At 37.3% G+C, this 21268-nt stretch overlaps 1 pseudogene; it reads right to left on the bottom strand.

Annotated features, from left to right (window-relative positions):
- LOC139743500 (uncharacterized) overlaps window positions 1–21268 on the bottom strand; it is a 105062-nt pseudogene that overhangs the window by 23174 nt on the left and 60620 nt on the right.

The following is a 21268-nucleotide window of genomic DNA, read 5'->3' as shown; positions in this document are numbered from 1 at the left end:
GAGCTTGATTAGATTTGATATCAAAAGAGACAGAGGGAGGGTGAGGGAGCCATCCAAAATTTTACAGTGGCCATGCCCGGCAAAATACTTAAAGGGACATTCCGGACGATTTTCATAATTTCACATCATGTAGTACATAAATCAACAGCTCCATGTATAGATTCGTGGAATTTGTTGTGGTCCTTGAGCAGAGAAACCAATAAATTGATAATCTTAAACAAATTACACTGAACAGTGTCGATGACATCAGAGCCTCATATATTTCAGAAATGTAGCAGTGCAATTCCATTACAATACCACTTGCTCAACAAGTTCACCTGTGAAGAATCTATGCATGCCTTCTTCTTTTGTTCTGCTTCCTTGAGCCCCAACTTATGCATTCTTACGGTGAGTCTGTCATGTCATCATCCTTGTTCATTGCAATTTGTTATAAATTTTGAAAACATTCTCATTCCTCATCCCAATCACTATAAATTCTGAAACTCTGTACTCAGTTTAACTGATTTATAGTTTTTCAAATGTAAAAGTCTGAAAATCATCCGGAGGTCCCCTTTAATTGACACCGTAAAATCACGTTCGATCATTTCTGCGACAACTAACTCACAGCTCTTGCAGTCGTACACTGTCATGTAATTGAAATCCAACATGTGACATAGTATCCGTTCCCCCTTTTTGTAGGTTTTTCAAAAGTAATCAAAATGAAGAATGTCAGGAAAAAGAGAAGATGCGATTAAAAAGCTGTGATGCTCTAAAGTGTTGAGCAAATAGCGAGATTCAACATAATATGCCGTTCACAGGTTTTACCGAAAGTCTGGCAGTTGTCCCCAACATATCCAGCGGGGCAGGTGCAGGTGTATCCGCTCGCCGTGTTGCCACAGATCCCGCCGTTCTGACACGGGTTGGAGGCGCAAGCGTTGTCTGGAAGAGGAACGAAAGAAGATATTAGGAGAATCGCATGAATGTATAGTGATCAAGGTACATTCGTAGTATCACACATTTACTCGGCATATGATTTTATTCTTTTTTATAACGTCTTGATAACGCAGGACTTACATTTAATTTAACTGAACCCAATTTGGGTGTATTTTTATCGCGAGTGTAACAAACATGAAAATACACTCGCACGAAATTTCAATCATGAATTTTTCTTGAAAGCTACTCTACTGTTTTTATCCAGTGTAATTACAGGCTTCCAAGGTATTACATACTTTTACTAAAGGACTTTATCGTATTTTCATGCAAGGCAGGCAGACCGCAGAGACACAAGTGCACAACTGTACAAGCGTTGTCTACAATGATACTAGGGCTACTTGAACTCCACAAACTTTGCTCATACCGGATACTAGACAGGTTTCGCCGCTGAAACCTGCGGGGCATTGGCAGGTGAAGGAGGACCGGTCGCTAGAAACCAAGCACGTGCCGCCATTTTGGCACGGGCTGCTAGCACAGGGCTCCAAAGCTGAGAAACAGATATAACGTGTAAGGATGGAAGGATGGATAATAAATACAATAATGAGTAAATGGGTAGAAAGGCAGATGAATGCATCTATGGAGTGATGAAAACATGCGTTTGTCGTAGTAATTTGGGGGCTTGAAATGTCCATGCTTGTCCAATTCCGCATCAGTGATTATGCATGATCATAAATAACAGATACACACACATTCATTCTAGACACCGGCAAACACCGAAGCGAGTACACTAAAAGAGCCTGGAGCATGATAACACCGGTACTAGTAAGCAGTAGCTTTCCCTGTATGAATGTTTGCAAGTAATGACATCAACAGCGAGCCCATCTCTCCTATGTGTTGTATAGTTTGAAAGTAACAAAAATATCAAGAATGATATGTAAATGGACATTTTGATAGGCTTACGAGCTTACACAAGTGTATGGCAATGGTCAGAGCAAAAATTGCAATGCCTAGAACGCAGAACGGTAAATGGATGGAATTGGATAGGTAGGCTATATACTAAATTTTTTTTTTAATTCGGCTTCTTCCGAATTAGCCGCACGAAAATGATAAGAAGTAAGGCAACACAACAGATGTTATTGCAGAAAGTGTTTTCTAAACAGATAATTTTACAATCAATTGGGGGAATTTATGGATGCATGGAAGTTGGGATAATCTACAATAAATGTAATCATAGTACGTTACAATATCAACGTACCGATAAGCACACAATTCGAAATTCAGGACACATCTTACGTTAGATTTTGTGCTCTGTTTGAGGGGTTGACATGCAAAATCTTTACATTAACTGTCACTTAATGTGTTTTGACTGGTAATAGTTTCAGTTGCTTCAAGAAAAAAATACAGCAAAGCTTCTTTATGCATACATCACAGATAGCGTATGAATAATTACTAGTCGCCTTATGACGTGCAAGAACAATGAAGCCATGTCTCCATGGAAGCCAATGAAATACTTTGCAAAAAAAACAACATAATAAAACTGCAACCAATAATTCCAAGCACTTGCATGCATTGCCTCTATCCTGACTTAACTTACGAAAGATCTCGCAGTTCGTTCCTGAGAAACCCGTGAAGCAACTACACACATAACTGGTTCCAACTTGAGACGTGAAACAAACGCCATTGTTACCGCAGGGTGATGAGTCGCAAGGTGAAACGGTAACTGTAGACAGAACAAGATAAGTAAAAAAAAAAATCTTATACACAAGGCTCGGTATTTAGCGGTTGCAGGATTATCGAATGAAAATATGAATACAAAGGACAAAAAAAAAAATGCCCGGCTTCTACGCAAAGTGATGTTTAAAAGCTGTTGAAATATCATACTTGCTTTACGTATGAAATTAATCTTACGTAAGAAGAAATAATGCCCTTTGCTCCCTCCCATTAGTACAGATTTTGCCACGTCCAGACGTCGATGAATAATGAAACTTATATTTAGTGCTTTAACATTTCATCAGACATTTCTGCCATTCATTCTAGATATCGTTTATGCAAGTTTGATAGATCCTACAAACTCAGAGTATATGGAAAAAAAAACACACACCTGGCTAAAACATTGAAATCACATTGGATCGAGTTCACCAAACTCTAAATGGTCAACCAACGACACTTTACGAATAGACAAAAGGGTTTAAGTTTTTATCTTCTTCTTTTTTTGTCTGTTTGTTTTTACCTATTTGGTCACAATTGGTTCCCGTGTAGCCACTAAAGCAGGCGCACGAATATCCAGTTCCTGTGTTCGAGCAGGCGCCATTGACACACGGATTCGAGTTACACGCAACCTCTGTGATAAGATACCAAAAAGCAATAATAGAGTGACGATATACTGAGTACACTGTGATTGTAATAGCTAGATAACTTCAAAAGAGAAGATTTGAAACTCAGTTTTGGGGATCTACCTAACCGCATGTTTGTCACATACATGACTTTGGTGATAACTTGCGTCAAGGAGACACAATTGAACATGTCCAGCAGTCATCATTAACATGACGGTGGCAAAGAATATCATTATCAGTCTCCTCGTGGTGGAGATTACATGTTCAAAGCAATGTTTCTGTGACTCACACAAAGAAAATTAGGCTTCAGCTCAATAATCATTACGATTTTGTCAATAATCTTTCCCATTGTGTGCAATCTATCATTATCGAAGAGCCACCCGCTGATAAAATGCAAACAAAGTTTCAGAGCAGTGCGATATTTTTAGCCTGAAATTCGCAGAGACCCTTATCATATTTTCATGTCAGACATTGTTCTTGACAATAAGCTTTCAGTTCCAAATTCATGTCATGCAAAACAACAAAAAAACAGGAACATAAAGAAACAAGAGGGAATTTAAAATGCCAGTGACAATCGTGTCATTAATATGAAAAATGGCGAAAACTGCAAGGTAATTGTACGACATTGCCAAGAAAACGAAATCGTTCTCATTCGAAAATATACACCAAGGTACGTATGTATTCAGAAAACTGCGCACAAGTCTCTAATGAGACGTTTATTCACGACGCATGAATTCATTTTAATTAATCATAATACATGTGTATTGTTAGAAATGAATTTTCGAATGATCATATTAGTTCATCTTGAATGCATGTAGACAGGTACATTTGTCTTTTTCAGACCCTGCGATAGCTGATTTGATACTCATGGACACACATTTACAAAGTATAATAGTCATCGACCAGAGGTAATTACACATCCGATTTCGTAAGTTTGCATTTTGTGAGGCTTTTTTTTTTCGAGAAACAATCATTGAAAGTATGTAACGATGACTCTAACCGTAAGGAAAACACATGCATTTAAAGTTTTATTGGACGACAACACACAAGCGCAATTGCGAAATATCAAAGGAGAATGTTTTATTGTATAAAAAGAATAATAATGAACAATACGTTAGTTTTACAATGTAAATCACACATAAAAATGAATATATTGAGAAAAAAAGATACACGAAATCAGTGCGTATATTGCGAACCGTCTGCAAATCACACAGACAGACAGACAAACTACGGTTAGGTGGTTAGTTGAATTACTAGAGAGACATAGAATAACATGGGGGAGAAGGATGATATTGTTATCACACAATATTATATTACATGTTTGTTATTGTTGATTACTTGAAAACAAAATAATCAAATCATCCAGGACTGCATTTGACAACACAATGATATACGTTCATGATGAAATGTCACATGTCACATAGGTATTACAGGGGAAAAAATGAGGGAAAGGAAGAAAGAAAGAAAATTTATGATATGAATACGATATACATAAAACATAAAACAGGAAAATACATGCATTAAGATTTTTTCAATGAAACATCAAATTTAGAGAGAATGTATGTTTTCCCGAAGACTGCCGTAGCAACCTGGTATAGGAAAAATAAGAATAAAAGAAATGTTAGTATTTCGGCTACATGTATATAATCTTGTTTATTGATGTGGTAATCAGAGTGTCAAAGTTATGAACACAGAGAAGGTGCATTGTGAACGGAGTACAGACATTGAAGCTTTGTATATTCAAACAGGCATCAGATATACAGGGAGCCCTGCTGGAAAGAACACAGTGTCCCATAATGTGAAACACAATGTGAAACACACTTGAACACACTGTTAACACAGTACATGTGTAAAAATCTCTTCACACCGTTACATTCGAGCGTTTTAACAGCGTGAACCCATTGTGAAACATGGATTCACAGTGTGATTTATCAATTCACAGTGTGATTTATCAATTCACAGTGTGATTTTTCAATTCACAGTGTGAAACAGAACATTACTATGTGAATTCCGTGTGGAGAAAGCATACAACAGTGTGAAATAATTTTCACACTGTTAGATTTGAGCGTTTCCACATAGTCGAACACAGTGTGCACACATTGTGGGAAACTGGTTTTTTTTTTCTTCCGCAGGGAAAGGATAGGGAGGAACACTTGTGATCATATTAACCGTTACTGAATGTTAGTTTCCCTGATGACATTTAGCTTGATGGCATCTGCATTAGAAGTGATGGTATTAGCTCCCCGTGTGTTTACCTGCGCAGACATTGTTTCACTGGTCCATGTCAAACTCGCAAGTTTTGCACGCCAGCGACGGTAACATGCATGTTTTCTCAATTCAAAGTGTAGCCTGAGCAAAGTTGTTGCTACTTGACTGTTGTTTTGATAGTGACGTCATAAACACACTTCTTCCCGTTCATGAATATTTGTCGTCCTATGAAGATTAATACTAATTATTAAACTGAGCTGCTTTCCTTCTGTCCACTTCATATTAAAGTATTTTAGATGATACCTTTTCTTGTCCCTCCCAATCCCGATTACTGATACAAATGTATTGACTCTTGACTTTAAATATACAAATTATCTCGCTTATTCATCATTGTGAGCATAACGTCTTCAATAGTACTGTGGTAATTTCTTACTCGGAAACACACATAAAAATGCACAATTGTCAACTGCAGCTTTGATTAGCAATGAGGAAAATCATACGATATATTACAAGGAATTCTTGATCATAATAATAAGAACCCAAGGTGAACTCCTTCAAGAAAACACAGCGCAAGTCCCGACAGCAAGAAAAAAAAAAGCGAGTATTTTTGTGATGCAGAAGTATCGGCCAAAAACAATAGGACACAAAAAAGAACAGAGCAAAACAGAGATTGAAGAGGGGCACGTGCCCTCTTCCCTTTTCCCATTCCCGTTGTAGTGACACCGAAATACCACAATACAAGCATGAATATCGCAATACAGCATTACACATATTTATGGTAATATATCCGCTCTTGTTGTAAGTTTGACTATCTCATTCTTTTCTCTCTCTCTCTCTCTCTCTTTTACTAAATCTTGCCTGAATTGACAGACACCCAGTGTAATAAGAAAAAAAAGAATAATGTAAATTCATATGCAATATATCTCTGAATTAATTTTTATAACGATATATATTTTATCAATACATTGGGATAAATGTTTAACAACTCTATGTTTTCTGCGGGTTTTATTTTTTCTTTTTCACAAACACATGACATGACTTTTGTGCAGATCTCATCCCTCAACATTCTCAATCTCAAGTAAAAAGAATAGTGGAAGTGGAAAACGGACCGTTTTCAACGAGGCATACAGATAACACAACTGTGACATAACACGTACGCCGCAACACTCGATGCTTGATCAAAATGAAACGGGCTACAAACCAAACACCCCACAGCTACCCCAAAAAGAAGCTCATCATGATGACATAGTTAGAGAACATGCAAACCAATGTATATTCACCGACAAAAAAAAGTTGTTCCGCAGTCAATTTATATGCAGCTGAATAGCGCTCTTATCACCGAAGACAATCTCGCTAAAATGAGAATATCGATTTCAATGACCTTCAGTTAACCCTATGTGTGCCCTGACTACTAATTGGCATTGAAAAGCCCCATAGCATTGTTCACACTGTCGGAAACCTCAGGCACAGAGAGAGTTAAACTCTCGTTTAGGAGCCTTAACATTTTCCTCAACACTAATTAGTATGTCCGGAAACGACACAGTGTCAGATTTGAATTAATTGGAATAGTGCCATACCATCTCGTTCTATGAAGAATCTATTGATGGTCTTGATTTATTAATTTTTCATAGAATTAAGCCATTATCTTACATGAACTATTTTTTCCTGGAAAGTCTCTTCAATCGTGTAACACTATGCCTTTGACTTAATTAGTGTAATGTGTACATTCGATTGGTGGTGATGTTAAGCTTCTGTTAGCCTCCCGTTCGAACACCCAAGACTATTTAACACATGCAGATGTTTCCTTCAGAATACTATATAACACATCGTCCAAAATAGATTTTACCTTCTGTCTCACAGCGTTGTCCCGCATATCCGGCAAGGCAGCTACACGTATATCCCGTGCCTGCGGATAACTCTGTACACGTGCCTCCATTAAGACAAGGTGCCGACGCGCAGGTCAATACTAATTTGGCAAAACGAGAAGGAGAGATGCAAAGAGGAAGACAGCAATTAAGCAGCGAAGATAAGAAGATAGCTTTATCATCTCAATAGACCTTGATTAACAGGTTACACGAATAATCACCTAAACCCCTCTTTTCCCTCCAAAATCAAACAGGAAATGCGGTGAAGAATACGTGCATATCTCTCTCTTTTGCGGAAGGCGCTATATGGAGTTCAATCCACCATGTCTTCATCAATGTTCACCATGATATCAATCGCCCGCATTTTAATACCATAATTAAAAACGCATACAAAGTACATGCTTAGAAACATTATGGTGGGCAAGGCGCAAAGTACAATTCGGCATAATAAACACAATTGAGCCACTGTCGTTTTTGTATGCAGTGCGGGATAGAAAGGATACGTTGGAAATTAGACAGAAAGATATGACTGAAATGACGGTTTTCGATACCTATCAACTACGCAGTGCAAATGCGAATACAAAAGATATCATGACTAGTGTAAGAAACGTTGTTTTGCTTTGATACAGATGGCATTAAGAGTAATCACTATCATTATGGATAAGCTTTCGCTGTGAAGTACATGTTGTGAATATCTAATCAATGTAGAGTCCTGTATACTGCATGCGGGTTACCTTTAGTTTCACAGAAAGCACCTGTATATCCATCTGAACATGTACAATTGAAACCAAAATCAATATCCGATTCCAAACATAGGCCGCCATTAAGACACGGTGAAGATTCACATGACAGAACTGCATTAGTAGAACGAGGGAAGAGGACAGGTATATATATAGGTATATGGATAGGCATGACAGGTAAGAGCACAGAATGTTACTATAGCTTGCAAGACAAGACACGTTTAACGCAAAAAAAAAACACAAACAGAAATACAGAACATTATTTTGGAAAGAAAGAATGAAAGAATCGAGCGAACATTTAGACTGGAGTAAATTATCTATTTCTGCCGATATATATCATTAGCAAAAGATAACGGATACTGTACTTAGGATGGATATAGCATGATTTGGGTTATCATTACATATAGAAATATCCTGCTTCAAGTGAAACACACATACATGTTGATAACCCACTGTTGTCTGAAAAGTACTTATCTCTCATACTTTAATAAGGCATGCCAACATGGAGAGCAATTTTCCACTGATGTGTATGAGGATTTTTTTGTTCTTTTTGTTGTTGTTGTTGTTGTTGTTGCTGTTTTTTTTTTAACTTTTAAATATTTACTTGGGGTAAATGAACAATCGATGTTACACATCTGAGTTAATTACCTTTCACTTCACAAGACATCCCCGTATATCCAAGGGGGCATGTGCAGTTGAAGCCGAATTCATAATCTAATTCAGAGCAAAGCCCGCCATTTTGGCATGGTGAAGAATCGCAAGACAAGACTGGTAGAAGGAAAAGTGATATAACAAAGGTATAAGAGAAAAGCGCAAAAAACAACTAAAAAGGAGAAAAAATAGAACAAGCATTTCTATTCATATTGCAGGGGATTGATAGGGGTAGAAAAGGATTAGCTCAAGGATATATTGCCGGACAGTAATGAAGGAACCACCTTAATTATAATCCTACTGAGCCCCGAATGACCGAAGTTATACCATAAACGTCCATTCTCTTCAGAGGAAATCTGATTATTGCTGACTATGTATAAAAAAAACACATTAATTTGAGAGTCTAGTATATTTCTATTTCTAACGTTCCTTAAATGTTTATTACCTATCCAATATGAAGCCATAATGTATATAGGCCCTACTTCTTCATTTCGCATCAACTTACAAAAACGTAATTTGCTAAAGGTGTGAATAATTTCAAATATCGCAATCAGTAGGGGCATGTATGGTGCACGGCTAGAGGGAAGTTATGAAATTGTTTTTTTTATAAATATTTTGCTTCCTGTAGAACTGTATCAATAAGGCACTCCAATTCAATTGATACTGTGAGGATTAAAAGGGGGTGGAAGCAGAAGATGTAAGATGCAAGGAAAGCAGTGTGAGCTATATGACAGCTGAAATTATCTCTTGCGACCATAAACCAGAATATTTATAACAAGCCTGTCATGTTTACTCTATCGTGTTTTTTTTAATCTTGTTCTGGTTTTTTCTCTCTCTCTCTCTAAGATTGATATATTCTTAGAGGTGAAAGTGTCAGAACAACTTATTCATAGCAAATACCTCAAATTAGTCTCAGAAACATTTCAACGCTAGGAAAAAGAGTAAAATCATTAACGACAGAATGTAGGCGCCTTAAGAGAGCAATTGTTTCCTCTTATGAAGCGTTGTTGCTGTTGTAATTTTTTACCTCTAATTTCGCAGTAAGATCCTGCAAATCCCGCGGGACAAGTACAGTTGAACCCATATCGCGACTCTAGTTCAGCGCAATTGCCGCCATTTTGGCAAGGTGATGAGTCGCAAGACAAGACTAGCGGAAGGACAAAGAAATAAGTGATAGTGAATGGCGAGAAAAAGAAGAGCAAGGAATGACAGTTGCGGTGAGCTCGAACTAGTAAAAGCATATAGAGAGTGGTATATGTTTGACGAGATGGAGTGAACAATATTTAATACTTTGACAAAGTAATGATGAGTAAGACACGACCAAGGTTAAGAGGAGCATACTAGCTTTTATAAATATCATGTCAAAATAGATGGAAGATGACGACAAAATGAAACATTATGTTAATGGATAATAGAGTTCGTGCTTCACAAGGAGGAAATGATGGAGATAAACCAGCGTTCAGAAATTACGTTGTAAGTCTGACATTACATTTCAAAGAAACACACATAAAAAAAAAACTTGATGTATGATGAGAGAAATCAGAAAGAGAAGGAATGGCTTAAAAAAAGCAGAAAGGCAGAAAATCATCAACTCCTACAATGTGGTTTCAATGATACGATTGTACAAATACATGATAAGATTGTGGGAGTTTACACTATTATAAAATGAGTAGGTGCTACGAATTTGTTCATTTGTGGTGATTATGGAATAACTTGATGAGAACATGCCATTTTCCTCAAAATTACCTTTGTTTTCGCACAACAGCCCTTCATAACCAACTGGGCATGTACAATTGAAGCCGAATTCAGATTCTAGTTCAGAGCAAAGACCGCCATTTTTGCATGGGGAAGAATCGCAAGACAGGACTACACGAAGAAACGGGAAACAAGGAGCAAGTTTACGATTGTTATAAAACAAGGGTTAGAGAAGAAAATATGTCGACAGAACAGTCTCTGAGAAAAGATATACAATCAGAAGTTATAGGATATGAATCTATAGTAAAAGAGAGGTATTATATTTGGGTTGTGTTGTTGTTGCATTACAGTAGTTTGGAAACTGATACAGGAAAATACAAAGAAAAAATGCTACACAAAGACAGGACCTTTATTGATTTGCTTAAAACGTAGCAATTCTAACAAAATATAGAAATTTATACAATATATCATTGTAGTAAACTTCATGAAATGCCTTCTGTTTTAAAACGCAAACCTAATTGTTATGTCTAAATTGTATATAATCATAATTATACATACATATGAGGTTATATAGTGCGTTAGTTACCTTTGCTTTCACACAACAGCCCTTCATAACCAATAGGGCATGTACAATTGAAGCCGAACTCAGATTCTAGCTCAGAGCAGAGAGCGCCATTTTGGCATGGTGAAGAATCGCAAGAAAGAACTATCATAAAGAATGGGAAAGACATGAGACACATAAGGACAATGAACACGATGAACATGAAACTGGGCTTAAAACACGTTATTTAGCTGGACAATAATTACTGCAGAGTTTGCAGGCAATCACAAACGAATAGTCAGAATATTGATATGAATGTTAGAAACAGGCAGCTATGAAGAAAGTATGGCTTGGTGCTTTGTTAGTTTCTGTGAGGTGGTTTTTTTTTCGTCTTGCAAAATCAGAAAAATAAAATGTTTACCATGCAGTAGCCGGATTACAAATTCACAATAAATGATAGGTCCTATTTCATTATCATATCTCGAATCGTTAATCAGTTATGTTATTCTAGTAAAATATGAACCAATATCTGAAAAAAGAACCCAAACCAAACATTAGTTACCTTTGCTTTCACATAACTGCCCTTCATAAGCATTTGGGCATGTACAGTTGAAGCCGAATTCAGATTCTAGTTCAGAACATAGTCCGCCATTTTGGCATGGTGAAGATTCACATGAAAAAATCTTGTTAAAAAACCTCAAACTCAAGATAAAAATTATCAAGAAGAACTGATTCTTGAAATTAAGAAAGCTCCTAAAGTATGTAGATTTATTCATAGAAAATGCGTAGATAATTTTCGTGAAGTTCCAAAATCACAAGAAAAATGGAATTCAATTTTGATAGAACCAGTCACTGACTGGAAAAAAATCTATCTCATTCCTTTTAAAAGTTCATTGTCGACAAAATTGCGTTATTTTCAGTTCAAGATTCTACACAACATCCTCGGGGTGAATAAACTGCTAAAACAAATTGGTTTGTCAGATTCTGATTTATGTACCTTTTGTTTAGATACAACCGAGACAATTACACATTTGTTCTGGGAGTGCCCTTATACTCAACGTTTTTTGAGAGAGTTCCAAAGACAAGTTTTGAAAGACGAAGTTATTCTCACATTTAACGATTTCATATTTGGAATCTTAAATGGTCCTTTCACTACATTGAATTCTGTTTTTTTATATGCCAAATATTATATATTCGCCACAAGATGTAAGAACGGTACATTATCTTTGGCGTTATTTCAAAGAGCTTTGAAACATTATTATGAAATTGAAGAAATTATATATCTAAAACAAGGTAAAATCACTGTGTTTTTAGATAAATGGAGACATGTTCAACTTATTTGAACTGTCTGATGTTGTTTCGTTAATATCGTGTATTTCATGTTTCTTGATGATTCAAGGATGGGGCTGATGCAACACTTTCATTTGGTTCGTAGTCAAATATATGTAGGTATTTTCTTTCGGAAACTGGTAACATTCGATTTTGTTTGTAGAAAATAATTCCATACTTGGAATCCACCTTGCATACATTTAGTTGTTGCAACGTCAGGTGGATATTGACGTGTTTACGGGTTGCCTGGAGCAACCTTTGCCGGGGAGGTATGCATGAAAATAGTTTAAAGGTCTATGTACCCGCGAGTTTCTTTTAACGTTGTTATGATGTAAGTTAATTTATGCATGCTTTCGGGCAGGGTATGTTCGTGGCAACCCGGTAGCTTTCTAGGAGCCTACCTGGGTGTGGCGTGTGTAATGTAAATGTATACACTGTACATACTTTCGGGCAGGGTGCATCCTTGGCGTTCCAATGGCTTGCCGGAAGTCCGCTGGGGGCCTGCCTGAGCGTGGGGACGGCGGGTGAATGTTGTTTGCTAATTTCTAGATTTTCTGTCCATGGGGCCTATTAGTATTTACGAATTTCCTTTTATTAGCTGTACATTGCAATGTGGCTGTGCGCGGCCCTGTCGCTGTGCTCAAGTGTTACACTTGTGTACGGCGTCGGGGCTGTGTGTAGTCAATTGCAATGGTCCTGTGGAAGTTATTCAATGTGCACTCGTCGTCGCCATGTCGGGCGGGCCTGGGCGGGCTTTCGGACTGCCAAAAGTTATTTTATCCTATTTTCGCATTCTCACATGTACGACCCTTTATAGTATGTTTTTTAGTAAGAAGATATTTAAATATTTGAAAAAAAGTATAAAAAACACAGATATGTGTTTAAATTGTTTGTATCAAAGAAATGTTTTTGTGTTGAAGTAATAACTTTGTAATTCATTTATCCTCTGTAAAATTATGTTGCTTCGAGAAATCAATAAATTCTATCATTTGAAAAAAAAAAAAAACTATATGATGAAATGAAAAAGACATGAAAGGCGGACGATGGACATGAAACAAAGGTAAGACACGAAAACATCCACAAGATCCGAAACAAAGTAAGCTGAACGTAGATATGGAAAACACGTTCACGTATATAAAGTAAGACAAAACATAAAACAGAGCAGGACCTTGTTATTAATGATTTTGCTTCTCGCAATATTTTACCAGTTACAGGCACAGGCATATAATTAATTTGTATTAGAATTCATGACATGGTAATTTTGTATTGAAATGCAAACCTGCTGTGTCAATAGTGATGTCATATGCTATACATTAGTTACCTTTGCTTTCGCAGAACCGCCCTTCATAACCCACTGGACATGTACAGTTGAAGCCGAATTCAGATTCTAGTTCTAAACAAAGTCCGCCATTTTGGCATGGTGAAGAGTCGCAAGAAAGAACTACATGCAGAAATGGAAAAGACAGGACAAGCGGAAGATGGTCATGAAATAAATGGAAGACAACATTTAGAACCTCGACGATACACACATACACCAACAGATATGTTTAGCGTGAAAATGACAAATAAACACTGATAGCGAGAGACGTTATTAGACGTTAAGAAAGGGCCTTGGCAATTTACTTTTATGATTATTACAGTACCGATTGTACAGACATAACTATGAAAAAAAAATATATAATGAATTTTCTGAAATTATATTTCAAGGTAGAGACTTGTCTTGCCAATGATACAATAAGATATTCAGATGAGGTCATGCGCTGTGTTGGTTACCTGTGCTTTCACAGAACCGCCCTTCATAACCCATTAGGCATGTACAGTTGAAGCCGAATTCAGATTCTAGTTCGGAACAAAGGCCGCCATTTTGGCATGGTGAAGATTCGCAAGACAGGACTACAAGAAGAAGCGAGGGAGACATGACGAATAGACGATGGATATTGGACAGGAATTAGACGTAGTTTATGAGCGTGTCAATACACACAGAGAAAAAATTTTGCTGTAAAACAAACAAACAAACAAACAAACAAACAAACAAACAAACAAAAATCACCCCAAAAGGAATGCAATGATAATCGGAAAGCAAGTGTTAGAAGCAAGCGTCGGTAATCACAGAAAAGAATATTTGATTCGCAAATGATGGCAATGATAATGAAAAGAAATTGAAAAAACAAACACACAAACAAACAAAAAAGACAGCTAGCAAACGAGAGGAATTATAATCCGAATCAGTTGGATTGATTTAGACGTTTTGAGTAGATGTGTGTTTCTATAGCACGAGTTTTATTTTTGTAATACATTAAGTGTTAACATTAGTTTAACAATGTCAGCTACCTCTCCTTTCACATAACTGCCCTTCATAGCCCATAGGGCATGTACAGTTGAAGCCGAATTCAGATTCTAATTCAGAGCAGAAACCGCCATTTTGGCAGGGTGAAGATTCGCAAGGAAAAACTACATAAAGAAACGAAAGGAACATGACAAGCGGACGATGGATACGAAACAAAGGTACGACAACAATTTGAACTTCCACAAGATGCAAAAACAAAAAAGTAAGATACTTTGATGAACGCACAGATGGAAAGCACATTTACAAAGCAAGAGAGAATATAAACATAGCAAGGACTATTGTTATGAATAAATTTGCTTCTCGCAATACTGTACAAATTGCATGCATACACATGTAACAAAAAAGTTGTATCTGTAGAATTCATGACGTGGAGTCTTTTGTTTTGAAGTGCTAACCTAATCATAATGAGGTCATACCTCTGCTTTCACAGAATGGCCCAATCGGTCACGTACAATTGAAGCCGATTTCAGATTCTAGTTCAGAGCAGGGATCACCATTTTTTGGCAAGGTTAAGACTCTCAAGAAAGAACTTTTCAAAAGAACGTTTGCTGTAAAAAAAAAATAATAATAATAGATAAATAGAAATAAAAAAAATGACCCCAAAATGTTAAACTGGAAAGTAAGCGCTAGGAAATGTTATCTAAGTCAGTGAATTCTTTTAATTTAGTTTTCGCAGTGCAACAGCGATATTACAAATACATGGCAAATTCGTCGTTGTGTGAGTTCTTCATGACCACGAATCTCTTATGTCAGTAATGTAATAAGCCAGTCATTTCTTGTCATAATTAGTTACCTTTAGTTTCACAAAACTGCCCTATATAACCCGTAGAGCATGAACAGTTGAAGCCGAATTCAGATTCTAGTTCAGAGCAGAGACCGCCATTTTGGCAAGGCGAAGACTCGCAAGACAGAACTACGTGAAGAAATGGAAAACACAGAGCGACCTTTAGGTTGAAAATGGTTAGAGAACACAAGAGGGAAAGGTTACGACAAAGTTTACAGAAGTAGAGAAATCATACACAATTAGAAAGAGGTGATAAATGTTAGAACCAGACAGTTATATGGAAAGTGTAAATTGATTTTCTGCAAATCTAGAAATCCGTTTCTGCTGCTGTGAAATATGGGAATTGCACGCGTATTTTGCCTGCTCGTTATTTTTTATTGTTTTGCATTGATCACACCTATAATAGGTAATAAGTCAAAGTATGCGAAGAGACAAAAGATATGACATGAAATAAAAGAGAGAAACATATTAGCGCACTGACGACACACAAAAACAATCTATGAGAATTTGCCAGTGAAATGGAAAGTACAGATATAGTTAGCCTGGGAAAATGTCACATAAAGAGATGACTTCCTATGTTTGCTTCCCTTAATGATAATTGGTAAGGAAAGAAAAATATCGTAAAGTTTACGAAATTCCTTTTGTTTTAAAGTGGAGATCCGTTATGTTGATAATGGAATGATATACAGATGATGTCATGATATTGCATTAGTTACCTTGGCTTTCACAGAACCGCCCTTCATAACCCATTAAGCATGTACAGTTGAAGCCGAATGCAGATTCTAGCTCAGAACAGACGCCGCCATTTTGGCATGGCGAAGAGTCGCAAGAAAGGACTATAAAACAAAGAAATGGGGGGTACATGACAGAGGCACAATGGATATGAAAAATAGAAAAAGAAAAAGACTGATGACATAGACGGTAAGGTTTGCGAACAATCATCCCCAAATAATGAGAGGATATGAATGTTTAGAAGAGACACTCATGACGGAGGTAAGAATTAATGTTTTGCGAGTTTATATGCGTGTTATCGCTTATTTTGAAATCAGGAAATAATTTTTACCATGCAGTAGCCGGATTACAAATCCAGCATAGATCCTAGGTCCTCTCTCATTGCATCACGAATCATTAATCGGTTACATAAGAAGTAAAATATGCGCCAATATTTGAAAAAAGCATTGTTTTTAGTTACCTTTATTTTCACATAACTGCCCTTCATAACCAACTGGGCATGTGCAATTGAAGCCGAATTCAGATTCTAGTTCAGAGCAGAGAGCGCCATTTTGGCAAGGCGAAGAGTCGCAAGAAAGAACTACACGAAGGAATGAAAAAGACGTGACAATGACATGATGGCTATGAAACAAATGTAAGATAACAATTAGAACCTCGACAGTACAAAAAGAAGCCAACACAATTAATTTGATGTACTTAAAATAGCAAACACACAGTTAGGGTGAGAAATTGTTACGCGAAGAAAGCGCGTGCGTTGTATTGCTTCAATAATATCATGCCGATTGTGCAGACATATATACAGTAGTAAATTTTTTTTTAATGATATTAAAGGTAAAAAATTGTCGTGTCAATAATGCAATACATCATTAATCAGATGAAGTCATATAACTGTGTTAATTACCTTTGCGTTCACACATCCGCCCTTCATAACCCATTAGGCATGTACAGTTGAAGCCAAATTCAGATTCTAGTTCAGAACAAAGGCCGCCGTTTTGGCAAGGTGAAGATTCGCAAGACAGGACTACACGAAGAAATAGGAAACACAAAGCAGACTTGTGATTAAGGTGAAAAAAAGTCAGAGAACAGTAGAGGAGATGGTTGCGGCAAAGTTGACATACGCAAAGAAAGATTCCACAATTAGAAAGAGGAAATGAGTGTTAGAAGCAGACAGCTATCAAGAAAGTACATTCGTTTGTGTTCATTTTTCCATCTATGTACAAGATAAGATGGCTGAATAGTCCATATTCAACTGCACTTCCATAGTCTTCCATGGGGTCAATAGGTAGATGTAGTTTGGGCGGACCACATCATCGGGGTATGCACTAATTGCTCTTTGCGATGAATGAAACAGGATTGATCTTTTATGTACAGTGGGTTGTAACTCTCTCATTTATATACGGGACTTTCACACGACAGGGTAATGCACAGCATTGCTCAGCAAGACCCATTGGGATTCGAACCCGCGCCACTTATTCTATTGTTTTCTGCGACTGTTGCAAAATAATGGAACCGTTCGTGCATATTTGTTGGTTTGCTACTTTTGTTGGTTTTGCGTCCCAGTTAGTTAGGTAGTTACCTTTGGTTTCACAGAAAACGCCATCATAACCTATCAGGCATGTACAGTTGAAGCCGAATTCAGATTCTAGTTCAGAGCAAAGACCGCCATTTTGGCATGGTGAAGATTCGCAAGACAGGACTACGAGAAGAAATGGGAGAAAGATATGAAAAGATGACGAAGAATATCAAACACAAATTAGACAATATACTCTACGAGCTTGCACAGACACACAGTAATCACAAGAAAGAATGTGTGATTTACAAACACAGACAGTGAAACTGAAATAAATTATATAAAAAGCCAGAGAGTTTTCATGCTTGAGGAATTATAGACCTAATCCGTAAATGTTGTAAATCTAGATGTTCCCTTTACGTCTGTGATTTTAAAGCACGAGATACGTTTGTTATATAGGATGCTAACATTAATTTGATAATGTTAGTTACCTCTGCTTTCACACAGCCGCCCTTCGTAACCCATAGGGCATGTACAGTTGAAGCCGAATTCAGATTCTAGCTCAGAGCAGAGACCGCCATTTTGGCATGGTGAAGAATCGCAAGAAAGAACTACGCGAAGAAACGAATCAGACATGATAGGGATGAAGGACACGAAATAAAGTAAAACAACAGAAGCTCGACGAGATGAGAATGAGATCAAAGTGGATATGGACGACATAGATGAGAAGCAAATGGAAGTGTAACACGTTGCAAGGACCTTCGATTTCAGCAATACTATTGTACAGACACGTGTATCATCAATTTTTAGTAGAGTTCTTGAAACAAAATTCTTGTTTTGAAGTACAAACCAGTATTGTCGGTTAAGGGTTATATGTACAGATGATCTTACATTCTGCGATAGCTAACTTGGCTTTTACACAACCGCGCTTTATATACCTCATTCGACATGTGTACAGAATTGACAATTTGACATGGCAGAAAATTCGCGAGTCAGGACTAGGAAAACATGCGATGGAGACGAATGAGAACATGCAATTTTCGCAATTAATAGCGATTTTCAAACACATAATTAATTTGTATCATAGAAATATTCTAAGTGAGTCCTTGATGATTATGAATCCCATGTGTTATTACTGCAATATGCCAATGACCACACGACAACGTTAGTTACCTCTGGTTTCACACAACCGCCCTTCGTAACCCATAGGACATGTACAGTTGAAGCCGAATTCAGATTCTAGTTCAGAGCAGAGAGCGCTATTTTGGCAAGGTGCAGATTCGCAAGAAAGAACTACATGAAGAAATGAATAAGACATGACAAATGGATGTTGGACACGAAACAAAGGTAAGACGATTTAACCTCCACAAGATGCAAAAAAGAGTGAGAGTAAGAGTTTTAAGAAGATGAATATGGAAAAGACATGACAGAACGAGTGAAAATACAAAACAGAGCAAGAACCTTTGCTATTAATGATTTTGTTTCACGCAGTACCATATACCAATTGCATGCAACAACAACAGCAACAACAACAACAAAGCTTAACACAGACAGTTGGCAAGAGAGGTTGTAATACGAAGGAAGAGCCTTTGTTAATAATTGTTTTCAATAATATCCTACGGAAATATGGAGTAAATTGTATGAAACGATTTGTAAAGGGGGAGATTTAATCGACGTGCCAATAATACAGTAAATATTCAGACGAAGATATACTGTGTTAGTTACCTCTGCTTTCACAGAACCGCCCTTCATAACCCATTAGGCATGTACAGTTGAAGCCGAATTCAGATTCTAGTTCGGAACAGAGGCCGCCATTTTGGCATGGTGAAGATTCGCAAGACAGGACTACAAGAAGAAGCAGGAAGACATATAGGGAGCGTGAAATGAACATAAAGTACACTGAAGTAAGATTAGGAAAACACAATGTTCTGATGTTAGGAGAAACTGTGACGACACCACGATGGCATATACGAGCAATTGAAAACAAGAATGAAATACACAAACAAGACATTATAATATAGACAGGTAAGATGACCACCATTTTTGGCGTGGTTAAGAGATACAAAGCAGAAAATTACATGAAGAACAATGGACACGAAACAAAGTTTAAGACATACGTACACGGAAGCTTGAGAACTAGTTTCTAGGCAATAATGGAAAACTTCCAAAGTGCATAGTCTAGTATGAATTTTAGACACAAAAAAAGTTGTGAAGAAGGTAGAGAATATGTTCCTGCGAATGTTGGGCTGTTCCTGCGATATCAGGGACTCGTTTTTGACGTACAATAGCTGGTTTTACACTTGCAAGATAGAGTGAAGATGTCATTAAATCGGTATGGCAAATCGGTCAGGCTGAGACCAACATTCACGCCGATAACCCAAATGGCTATGTTAGTTACCTTTGCTTTCGCAGAACCGCCCTTCATAGCCAAGTGAACATGTGCAGTTGAAGCCGAATTCAGATTCAAGTTCAGAACAACGCCCACCATTTTGACATGGAGTAGATTCGCAAGAAAGAACTACAAGCAGAATTGAGGGGCATTACAAGCGCATTAAAACACGAAAAAAGGTTTACAACACATGATTTGAAAGAACAACATGAAAAAGCATAGAAATTGACAAGCTAGCGATGAACAAGAATCGGTTTACAGGAGAAAGAATCTCGATATGACGTTACAGAAGAACACAAAAGTGAGTTACACATAGATGAATGTGAAAAATACAGATCGTTATCAAGGAGAATAACAGGCCAAAGAAGGGACTCCTAACATTTTGAATTCCACAATATCTCACCGTTTTTTTTCCAACACATGACAAACTGCCGATCATGAGAAATGGGGCCAAGATTGGTTCGTGTGAGCAGATTGTATTCGAGTCTTTAGCAAAATACTAGTACAGTTTTCTTTAGGTTTCACAGAACCTCCCTTCCTAACCAGTGGGACATGCACATAGCTATAGCCGAAATCAGAATTTAGTGCAGAACTTTAATAGCCTGCCATTTAGAAAAAAAGTAAAAAATCCGCACAAGAACACTGCGTGGACAGAGAGAAAAAGCGACACTATAGTGAGTGATACTTCAAGAATAAAAGAAATGTGGAAAGATTCTGTGATAAGCAAGGGAAGTTTTAGGCAAATTTAAAAAAAAAATAGACACGAAAGTATTGGAAGCATTACTACGATTAAGTTTATCCCCGACACTAGCAAGTTACATGTATTTTTGATATTTGTGTCTGCGCATGATATTTCAAACAAATACTGCATTGGGTCAGAGTTAGCAAGTGTATATTCAAGTTGCATCCTAGAAGAAATATAGGGATATGTTATCATTGAGAACTTGGACGATGTTATCTCCCTGGTGTTAGTTACCTCGGTCTTGGCAATGAAGCCCTTCATACCCATCAGGACAAGTACAGTTGAAGCCAACTACTGAATCTAGTTCTGAGCAAAGGCCGCCATTTTGGCAGGGTGAAGATTCGCAAGGCGAAACTAGTAGGAAGTAGGCAGGAACAGAGAAGTATTGACGCAATTCATGAAGAAATACAACGCTAAAGCGCGCGCGGGCGCGCGCGCGCGCACACACACACACACTCACATGTTTGTCCTGTTGGCATGCATATACAGT

The sequence above is a fragment of the Diadema antillarum genome, unplaced genomic scaffold, assembly GCF_040938485.1.
Source record: "Diadema antillarum isolate AM-2024a unplaced genomic scaffold, OU_Dant_1.0 scf00000034, whole genome shotgun sequence".
Classification (NCBI taxonomy): domain Eukaryota; kingdom Metazoa; phylum Echinodermata; class Echinoidea; order Diadematoida; family Diadematidae; genus Diadema; species Diadema antillarum.
Note: the sequence above shows the minus strand (reverse complement) of the source record. Positions and strands in the feature narration are given on the sequence as shown.